We start from the raw sequence: 8,944 nt of genomic DNA on the forward strand, positions 1-8,944 counted from the left end.
AGGGGTGAAAGGGTGGGTGTTGGTCACAAAGGCGGACATTACTTTAAAGACAGCGAGAGGGGTACACCTGCCTACAGCATTGAAGACATGGAGAGGAGTGCATTTGCCTCTACAGGGAAGCTGTAAGTGACACTAAACTGTACAACACATACAGGGACCATTGGGAACAAAAGTAGCCACCTTCCAGAAGGAAGGACAGTGTCAGCATGAATTCAGGACTTGTTCACACACTATCTATGCATTCCAGTATGGTTAGTGGCCGTACGTACTGGATCACACAGAGCAAGCCTCCCTGCAACCTGGGTCGTGACAGTGCCATTACTATCAATGGCACCGCAGACACGCCTCCACGCAATGCGATTGCCCGCACCAGAACGCATGGCACAGCAATGGCCACAGTGCAGTGTGATCGCAAAAAATTGTCCATGCACTATTTTTTGCAATGGCACTGCGGGCGAGAGGCGTGGCTGCGATGCCATTGACTTAAATGTGCCACGCCCCCTCCCGCCTCAGAACATGGGAGGCTTTAATTATGCCATCCAGTGCGCTACGGCCACTAACTGAGCTGGAACGCACTGGACAGCATGTGAACAAGCCCTCCGAGATGATTTAAGGATCTACAGCCATTGAAACACAAATAAGATACATTTTTGTTAATGGTTGAGGTACTTGAATGCATTTTTAAGATGTAGCTCCTGAGTTTAGTGTCACTTTAAGGGATGCTACATGACAGGGTATCCAACCATCCAGAAATGTACAGACAGTCTGTAAATATGATGACTAACAAGGGCTGTCTGTAAAGTTCATGGAAAAAGTAAATATGTGAAAACGTACATATTTTTCCTTCATTTACTATCAGCCAGTCATGTTTATTTTCTCAAAATAAAATTTAAAATAAAAAATGTAGTAACCAAATATGTGGGAAGATTTACATCTTTTTGCAATGTACATTGTTATGGTTGTTATCCATTGTTAGTCATATTCAATAATCATTTATTAAACCTGAGCTATACTGAGTACATTTGAACTATTTTAAGTCTTAATGGGGTAGATAAATAGGCAGTAACAGAAAGGACTGAAATTATTATTTTTTATTATGTTAGATTTATATAGAGTTGTCAGTTAACACAAAGCTTGTACATGGTGCACATTCACATCAGTCCATGCCCTTAAAGAGCATATAATCTAGGGTCCCTATCTCATATGCACACATACACTAGGACACTATACACAACAGCCAATTAACCTTAAAATACTTATTTGCTTGAAAACAATCTGCTGCTCTGGTCTTTCTCCTGTCTGGAAATGTGACCAAAAGTCCTCAAGCAAAAGAGTGAGACAGCCAAGCAACCAGCATATTAAGTGCCAGCAATGGCATTGTCCATGTTACTCTCATGATAGTTTTTTTTAAAATCCTTACACTCAACCTAAAGGTGCCCATACACCTTACGACCATCGCAAGACTTTTGTCTTTTGTCGAGCTTATTAAAAGCTCGTACGATCTGCCCATCTTGGACGGGCAGATCGTACTTGCGATCATCTAAAGCCCGCCCCGTTCGGCAGTTGTCGAACAAGCAGCCCACTAACCCGCCGAGAATCGTACGATTCTCGGTGGGTTTTCAAGCCTGCTTGTTCGACGGAAGACGTGCGACCATACAGTAGAAATACACTGTACGATTATCGTACGATCGCGCGGGATTTCCCGCGATTCTCATACACTGTACGATTATCGTACGATCGTGGGATTTCCCGCGATTCTCGTACAGTGTATAGGCACCTTAACTCTTATAGTTGGTTGCCTACTCCCATACCGTAGTTTTCTGCTGGCAGCCGGTAGTGGGTGGAGCCTTCCGGGTCCCTCCAAAAGTTCTGCTTTCTGCACAAACTCGGCACAATGGGACAGCACAGTGGTGCTGTGGTTAACACTTCTGCCTTCAAATCCGGGTCAGGGCACTATCTGCAAGGAGTTTGCATGTTCTCCCTGTGCTTGTGTGGGTTTCCTCGGGGTACTCTGGTTTCCTCCCACCCTCCAAAGACATGCTGGAAGGTTAATTGGCTCCTGTCTAAATTGGCCCTCATATGCATGGGAGACAGGGACCTTGGGTTGTAAGTTTCTTGGGGGCAGGGACTGATGCAAATGTGCTCTATAAAAAGTGCTGCGTAAATTGTCGGCGCTATATTAAAAAAATGATGATGTCACCACTAATATTATAAGGTCATATATGGGTTACACAGGCATGTGGTTTACACATAGTAGATTTATATCCTTCCCTTATAAGTGCTTCACATTTACAGCACCAAAATGTTGGCACAAGTGCATTGATTTCTTGCACTTAATAACAAAGCATAATTATATATTTTTAAGGATTTTGATCTAGACCCATCCCTCAATCACTAGTTTAAAGGAGAGTATATTTTCACTGTGTTTCCTTTTCACACTTTATTGTTGCTTCGAAATGATTCATCATAGAGTTCATTATACAAATCCCCTAGAGGCATGACCCACAGGAAGACCGCAATGGTTGCGTGCCATGTACTGCACAGAATTAATACATGTAACCCATTCATTATAGGCTTCCCCTGAGTGTAGGGTCAAATGCAGTTGGGATGATAGTTGCCCCGGGTTTATTATAGTGCTGATCTGTATGATAATGTTCCCTATGGGGCCTCTCACTCTCAGCTCAGCCATATGTGACATCTCTAGAGTTTAATTCTCTGCCTTGTAATAACAGATCTGCGGCACCAATAGGATTCTCTCAGGGTGCAGGGGTTAAAATATACATGTAAAACAGTAATGAGACTGAAAAAAAGGTACCGACGGAGGCCCTGCTGTCAGACACGGGAGCTGTCAGCTTTATTGCAGGGAAAGGTCCCCTGACGGTAAAAGGGTTAATAATCCCATTGTTCTCAGAGCTGATCTGCCAGCTGTATCACTTGGATAGCTACCATTGCTTTCTATCCCGCCAAATATGTTAATGTCCCTGCTTGTGTGCAAGCATAATGTCCCTGACTTCACTCACAGTCATCCCAAGGGACCGATCCCTTTCAACAGCCTCCCCCTTCTATAGTCCTGGCAAAAAAAAGAATCCATGAATACCTATAGACATCAGTATAATGAAATTAATTGACTTGACTGGTCACCTATTACTGTGTCTAACAAGGGGATTGCACCATTAATGGGAATCCTGCTTTGGGAATGAGAAGAAGACGAATGATGTGAAGAAGGACTCCAGTAAGCGTTATTAGCATAGAGACTGAGCACGTAACATAATTTCAATGGAGTCTGAGAAAAACAACTGTAATTAAAAAAATACGGCTTTTAGGATTTCTCCTTCTTTAACAAATGTAAAATAGTTCATCAAAAATGTAAATTATGAAACCGAAATGTTAAAAAAATGTCAGACCGAAACCGAAAATGTTTTTATTTTAACTTTGTAAAAAAAATTTAAAATTTTATTTACTTTTTATAAACTTTTTAATTTTTTAATGTTTATTTTTATTTATTTATTTTTATTTTTTACTTTACTTTTAGGGGCTTTGGGGAAATATTAGGGATCTAAACAGACCCCTGATATTTCCCTTTTAAAATAGAAAAAGAGATTGGGGACACAGATTCCTCAATCTCTTTTATTGCAGCCCCTGCTATAAATGAACAGGAATCCTCTATGAGTGTTTATGTTCATTCATAACATGAGGACATAGTAAAGTTATTATAACCACAAGGAGGTGATGTAGATCACTTCCCATTCATTCATAATTAGGGATATAGTAACTTTACTATGTCCTCAATTATATACAAACACTCAGCTATCACTGATCACTGAGTGTTTGTACCGTTCTCCTTCCTGACACGCTGTCACAGGAGGCTGGACGAGAGTTGCGGGGAGGAGAGCTCAGCCTCCTGAGACAGCGCAGGCTTTCTCCGCCCACTCACCGCTCTGCCGATCTGTGACAGGATGCTGAGCGGTGTTGGAGGAGAGACGCCGGCCGCTCACAGCACTCTCGTCCCGCAGCCAGCTGTCACATTTTCTCTCCTCAATCGCTGGGACACAGAGCAACGCTTAGCAGGGAGGAGAGAATATACGGATGCAACGCTACATCGGCCAGAAAATTGCACTTTCGGCATTATGCCAAAAGTGCCATTTTCGAACGATATGTTTCAGCGGCCGATATATCGGGGCATCCCTAGTTATTATTTTATACAGGATCTATATAGCACCAATAGTTTGCGCAGCACTTTACAATATAAGGAAGACATTACAGTGACAATACAATTCAAGACAAGATGGTAAGGAGGGCCCTGCCCGTGAGAGCTTACAATCTAAAAATAATCCTAACCACTTGCCGTCCGCCCGTAGTAAAAAAACGGACGGACGGCACTGCAGCATTTGCGGGTTGCCGTCTCCAGACGGCAATTTTTTTCTGCTCGCGTGCGCCCCCTAGCGGGCACGCACGGGCAGAAAAGACCCGACCATTGCACACACCCGTTACCGGGTGTTTCACATATAGGCGATTAGCGGGTCCATAGCCTGCCGATCGTCTATATGTGCCCCTGACCCCTCACCTTGAATCCCGGGATCCGCTGCCCCGTCTGCGGTGGCCCGGGATCGGCTCGGAGGGCGTCAGGAGGAGGAGGACGGGAGCTCAGCTCCTTGCTGATCTCCGTCCGGAGAATCCAAAACCCTTTTTCATTTTGGATAGAGTGGAGCGGGATTAGATATGTCAGCGTTTTATTTCTGTCTGGGTCCCCGTTAGGGGGATTCATGCTCTCTATTTGCCATTATCATTTCAAGTAAAAGAAAATGCCACCTTCTGGGTTATCATCAGAACAGGAAAAGATGGGAAATCTTTCAATGGGGACACTAGTTCTGGTGACCCTGCTGACCACCAGGGATTTTTCCTCCCACTTCCTGGTGCGTCTATTGGACAGGAAGTGAAGAGAATTCTCCCCAATGGGACACAGCTGTCAAAAAAAAGATGAGGGGTTCTAACCCTCCTTTACTCTAAACCAGAATGAAACAAAGTTTCGGCTTCAGTTTTACTTTAATTGAAGTGTAGCAAAAACAACTTGGATATATGCTAATTTGCATTTTAGCAACTGTCACAACTGAGAAACTTTGAAACTGAGAGACAAAAGTGTTGATAGGTTAAAGTATATCTAAAGCTGGAAATTGTTTTTTGATGAAGTAAGGAATGGTTAAAACCACTGTTAGTTTTGTTTGTCTCTGTGTCCTGTTGGGGAGATTTCCCTTTACTTTTGTTCCAAGAAGTGATTGGAAATACAGTTTTCCTTTACCCACTGCCCAAGCACACACTCAAAGCCTTATACTTATCTGACCACAAGCCTGTTTGATGGGATTACCAAAGCCACCACTGCAATCTCTCCTGGCCAGTCCTGTACTTTTTGTGCGCATGTACAAAAAAATTCCATACAGTCCTATGGGGATGTTGTCCACCATTAGGATGCATGATAGGTGGCCTCTCCATAGGAATGAACAGGAATTTCTGTACAAAACAAGATACATACTAGGCAGGAGAGTTTGCAGCAATGGCTGTGCAACACCCAGTGGACCACACATCTTAGAGCTGGTAGGAGTGTGGACAGGTGAGAATAAGAGTTTGGGGAAGATGCTGGAGGGGTGGGGGATACATTATCCTGCAAATATAGATATCTAAGTGTGTCTGCCTCAGAAACCATAGAAGTTTTAGTTTAGACTGGTGCCCTTCATTAAGATGAGTGAGCAAGCTAAAGATGAATCCTTAGATAAACGGAAACTATCTAGACATCAAAAAGGTGTATGAAAACTGCACAAGTACAATGCATTTAAAATTATCCACGAGATAAAGGATATGACGCAAACTACAGATTTATATATTATTGATGCAGGCACCGTTATCAAAGTAAGTGCATTTCTAGACAGGATCAGACATGCCATGTGCTTCTAGCTGAAACATTTCCGGAAGCATTAAATGTTGATTGCTACAAATATATTTCAGAGGAAAGATGTAGTGGATTATAATTTGGGGTACTGTGTGGTAGCTCAGTGCTCAGTCCAATGCAACTCCAATTCAGCGGTTCAAATATGGCCTCTCCGACACCACAGTGAGAGAGGAGTATGGCGCTACAATTGAAAGTGCAACTAAAGCCAAAACTTTTGTTTTAGTTTTATATCCAGTGGTAAGGAATTAGAGCACCTCTTAGGATTTTATTGCTGTCGGTGTCCCTGTTAGGGAGATTAACCCTCTGTATTTGTCCTGGTGAGTGTTACCACTGAAAGTAAAGGAAATCCCAAACTTTGGGTTGTCATCAGAACAGGAATAGATGGGAGATCTTCCAATGGGGATACCAGTTCCGGTGACCCTGCAGACCTCCAAGCATTTCCCTCTTTGGAAGGATTTCCTCTCACTTCTTGTTGTGGCTATCAGACAGGAAGTAAAGGGAAATCTCCCCAATCGGACACAGCTAGCAAAAAAAAACTGACAGGGGTTACAACCCTCCCTTACTATCTAAAACTAAAAAAAAAATGGTTTCAGTTGTACCCTGTTCACACCTTTCCGTTTTGTCGGGCGTTCAACGCTCTATGAACGCTCTACAAAACGTACAACCATGAAAATCCCATTGTTTTCTATGGGTATGGTTCACACCTTTCCGTATTTCCGCCCGTCTGAACGCCCTACAAAACGGCTGACGCCCAAACAAGTACATGTACTTCTTTGGGCCGTTTTGGAGGGCGTTTTCGATTGGGATACAGCCAAGTAGCCTTCGGAATCGCGCGACGGTCGCGCAATTTTTTTACCACGGATCGCGGTAAAAAAAACACGTGACGGTCGCGCGACAGACGTGCATGCGTAATACGCCTAGGTGTGAACCCAGAAGAACGCCAGGATTTCCAAAAGTTAATCCTTAGAAGTGGGCCTACCCCTGCACAACAAACATGCATTTTACTGATCTACAACATACAAATCTAAACAATGTGTGTATTGGGGTACGTTACGTTAAAACCATTGCGTACGTTTGTTGAAGCCTGCATTATGTGTTGGCAGCATGGCACAACTTTGTACTTTACATAGGAAATTGTGCTGGGGTGGGTTGTATTTTCCCTTTATAACTTTGTTAAACTGGAGCCCAGAAACCTAACAATAGTGTCAGTATAAAAAAAGACAAATCACAGAATAAAGATTGTACTTTAAGCTAAAAATAATAGTAATAATAATACTAATAGTGATAATAATAAAAAATTATAAAATAATAATAATTAATGTTTTTTTGTATGTTATTTTGTTTTTGTCTTTAGAATACATAGAAAATAAAACCATTTGCTAAGACAATATTGGCAAATAAAGCCTGAGAAAAATATGATACATGTATTACTTTGGTATTATGGTACTTAAAAAGTTATTGCTGAATCAGTGGTCCCATAGCTGAAATGTCACAATGAGGGATATACAAGTACCAGAGCAGAAGTGTGTGAAGCATTGGAATCCTCTGCACTTGCCCCTGAATGACATTCATTACGGGAAATCTATGAATCAACCAGTAGATATAAACAGCATCAGTGATTATTCTAGTTAATGGCTGAATTAAAGAGTCCTGGTGCCCCCATAATGCAGTTATTGCCATGGTGCAATGACATAATCACCCCGGGGCACAATGACATCATTACATTTTAGTAGCTTTTGCATGGCATTATTATGGTAGGCTCAGGGTCAGTGAAAGTCTCAGCACCGGCAGCTTCAATGGGACCACATCATTGTAGGTATATAATGGTAGAAATTCTTCTCGTTTCCCACAGCAACCATGGAGATCTTTTCTAGTTTATGAAAGAAAGTATATGATCAGTGGCCACTATGGCTATAAAGAATGACACTCTAGGTCCACATAGTCTACACCCAAACAGCTAAACACATACTTGAATTATATTTAAGGATATCCTTAAGGATTCATGTTTCTTCATAGCCCATCCTGTAATGCAGACCCTGGCCGGGCAGCACAGCAACGTCTATAACCTGCGTACAGATTACGCCGCAGTTTGCAATACCTCTTGGTCAAGGACCCCACCCAGTATGTAACTAGGCAATGCATGTTGATAAGGCTCACTATACGTGTTACAATTTAACTGTACAATCTTTTAACATACAAGATTGGATTCACCAAAACGATGTAATTTATGGACCTAGAATTTCCATAAACTGTTGTTGGTAGACCTAAGCGTCAATTCACACCAGCCACTGAGCTAAACGCACAGCTGCTGGCATGCGTTGTCCGACACAGTGCCCATGCATCGTTCCCGGCACATTGCACAGTGTACTTTTTTTGGGTAGAATCTTATTGAAATGTCACAAGTGACATTTCATTCAGTTCAACAGACAGAGTGGGGTGCGAGGCAGTTGAACTGCTTCGCATGCCGCCGTGTTAAAAAAATTACAGCATGCAGTACTTTTTTTTTTTTACGTACACCACCATGTTCCCATTGCAATGCAGTGGTGTGTACCGAGCCCATCCGTGGAAAGGCAAATTGCCTTGCTTTGGGCCTGTGCTGGAAACAACTGCCAGCGCAGCCCCTACTCATGTGGTGTGAATTGGCCCTATAGGAGATTGCACGGTTGGATTGTAACATGTGTGGCAAGCTTTCTATTGATAGCATTGTGCAAAGCAATGAAGGCCTTGGTGTGCTGACCCCCCATTGTCCTGAGTGCTGCTGTATTGGAATTGTAGGAGTCAGAGGTACTTATGCTAGCTGTATCTATCTATCTATCTATCTATCTATCTATCTATCTATCTATCTATCTAATTGTCTGTCTGTCTGTCTATAACTGGTCTATATGGTGACTTTTGTTTATATCTTTCAGGAATTCACTTTTAAAAATATACAACGTAATTATCACAGTCCTGAGTGCTGCTGTATTGGAATTGTAGGAGTCAGAGGTACTTATGCTAGCTGTA

This window comes from Nanorana parkeri, unplaced genomic scaffold (assembly GCF_000935625.1).
Source record: "Nanorana parkeri isolate BGI_ZX_2015 unplaced genomic scaffold, ASM93562v1 scaffold671, whole genome shotgun sequence".
Classification (NCBI taxonomy): Eukaryota; Metazoa; Chordata; class Amphibia; order Anura; family Dicroglossidae; genus Nanorana; species Nanorana parkeri.